Source organism: Neovison vison, chromosome 7, assembly GCF_020171115.1.
Source record: "Neovison vison isolate M4711 chromosome 7, ASM_NN_V1, whole genome shotgun sequence".
In the NCBI taxonomy this organism is placed as follows: Eukaryota; Metazoa; Chordata; class Mammalia; order Carnivora; family Mustelidae; genus Neogale; species Neogale vison.
Window position 1 is genome coordinate 61145096 of NC_058097.1, and position 2545 is coordinate 61147640.

The window sequence follows — 2545 nt, forward strand, 5'->3', positions numbered from 1 at the left end:
GTTGTGTTTGCAGGGGACCAAGAAAGTGCCCCATAGCAGCAGGCTCTGGATGTGGGCCGCTGGCATTGTGGTTGTTTGTTTGTTTGTTTTTGTCTTTTTGTTGTCTATTGTGTTGTTTGTTATGGTTGAAGGAATGTGGCAAGCAGAGAGTAAGGGTACACTGGCTTTCATCTCTCCATTCCTCATAATAGATGTGGGGCTTCTCCCTCACTCATTTTATGTTAAGGGCTATAACGAGCCAACTGGAGTTAGTCAAATGCCGGGTTGAGATGTCCAATGCTGATGCTCATTGCAGCCAGGCATGGAATATGAGTGGCTAGTGGGCCACTTTTTGTAAGCAGAACTGGCACTGTGGGATGAACCCACCTCAAGACAGAGACTTTAAGGAATATTCCCAAGCAGCTGCCGAAATTTCTTTTCTTTCAGGGAATTCCTTGCCTTCTCTGGCTGGACGTGGACTGCCTAGCCCCTCCCCCTTGCTGGCAAGGAAAGCATGGCATCTGAAGTGGAATGGACCCAGGTGGAACATGAGGTCTGTTGGCGAAGGGATGGCTGGGCTGATGGTTAACTGTCTGTTTCAAGGTTTTAATGAGTAATTATTAAAGTGGCTTCCAAAGTCTTTGGTAACCTGAAACTGTGAAGGGTTGCTTGAATGACAAATGGAGTTAAATTTGTTGGACATCTAGATCTTAACCAAATGGGATGAAGTGCTAGGGCGCTGGTTGCTGGAACTGGGTTTGTACTTTTGAAATCTGCTGGTGAACACGTTCTGTGCTTAACTGATTGATAAATTTGCCATGTAAAGAATTCTGTTGTAACAACTCACAATTGGTTTATATTTAGTCTTCAGTAGAGGTTCAGGTATTTCTAAGAGTACAAAATTCTGTTAAGTGTAATTAAGACTGATGGAAATGAGCAAAGCAACTCTGTATGTAAAAAATAGGAGATATGTAAAAGTTTGAATCTGAAGAGTGCCTGACTGTGTGAATGTATCTCTATGGCTTCACCGCTTTTGCTATGGAGTCTGAGTGGACTGCACACTGAATCTCGCGGGGCATCATATGGCATAACGGTCATCTACTTCACGAAGTAGCCTGATCCAGGGTTTATATGGACAGACCTTAGCTAAGACACTCCTAAGTTCCTGCGAGGGACGCGAGCAGGACAGCATCCAGGGACAGCCCTGCTCTGATGGCAGAGCAGACCACAGCTGTTCTCTCTGGGCTCCTCCACCCAGAATCTGGGAGATGGAACAGGGGAGATTCTGTGCAATGAATTTGGACTCTGCTCAGCACCTCTGTGTTGGCTTTCAGACCTAGAAAAACGAGAGTCTGAAGGTCCACTTTGAGTCTAGGAAGCCATCTTCCAAGGGGAAGAAAACTCTCTGAAGCTCCATGAGCTGCCCGTCCCTCTTCTCTGATGTCTGGACTTGATGGGTCACACAAGGGCCCATGGGAGGAGCTCGGGAGTCGAGGCTTCAAATCTTGGCCATCGGAGGCTGCCAGGGACATGTCCCAATTGATACACGTGCAGCTGCTGACACATTCCTGAATATGCTGGCTCTCTGAAACCTCTTCATCTTTGAAGGACATGTCCATCTGTCTGAAACATCATTCTCTTCCAAGCACTTAGAAACCTTCCACTACCCCCTCCTTGTACAGAATGGGTATGACCACAAGGCATCATTAGCCCAAGAAGGCCGGGGGCCAACGTAACTGTGAAAGAGAGAAATATGGTAGCTAACCAAACCTGGGAAGACTAAGGTAACAGTAGGGTATGAGAAAGTTAGGCTTCCTCTAGCAAGGGGAGGACAGTTCCATGTTACACAGGGTGTTACATACACTCATCTGAGAATATCGGGTAAGAACCCTATGATTGTCTACGACCATACCATCCTATACGCGCCCGATCTCGTCTGATCTCGGAAGGTAAGCAGGGTCGGGCCTGGTTAGTACTTGGATGGAAGACTGCCTGGGAATACCGGGTGCTTTCGCTTTGATCTCCAAGAGGGAGTTTCTTGGGATGGTGGGATACTGCAGGCTGTGGATGCCACCTTCACGGAGATGGCACAACCTCTCTACGAACTGGCTAAGGGAGGACTCACTATGGTAGAGTGTGGACAGCTGAGGCAGAAGGAGCATTTCGGGAATTACAAAGAGACTTACTATGTGCCCCAGCATTGGACATCCCAGATGTTACCAAGCCCTTCCACTTGTATGTGGATGGAAAGGCAGGGCTGACTAAAAGAGTTTTGACTCAGACTCTGGGGCCTTGGTGAAGGCCAGTGGCCTATCTTAGCAAGAAACTAGATCCAGTAGCAGCTGGGTCCCCCCCCCTTGCTTCTGAATAATTGCTGCCATGGCCCTACTGGTCAAGGATGCATGCAAATTGACTCTGGGTCAAAATCTCATATTGACCACCACCCACGTTATTGAGGGCCTTCTCTGGACTCCACCAGACCGGTGGATAACAAATGCCCAAGTGACGGGGTACCAGGCCCTCCTCCTGAATGAAAAAAAAATGTGATCTTCTGGCCCCCGGTGGT

General features: G+C 48.1%; 1 pseudogene; it reads left to right on the forward strand.

The window, feature by feature from the left end:
• The first annotated feature begins 1877 nt into the window (after positions 1-1877).
• On the forward strand, positions 1878-1996 carry LOC122914719 (annotated as a pseudogene).
• The last annotated feature ends 549 nt before the right edge of the window (positions 1997-2545 follow it).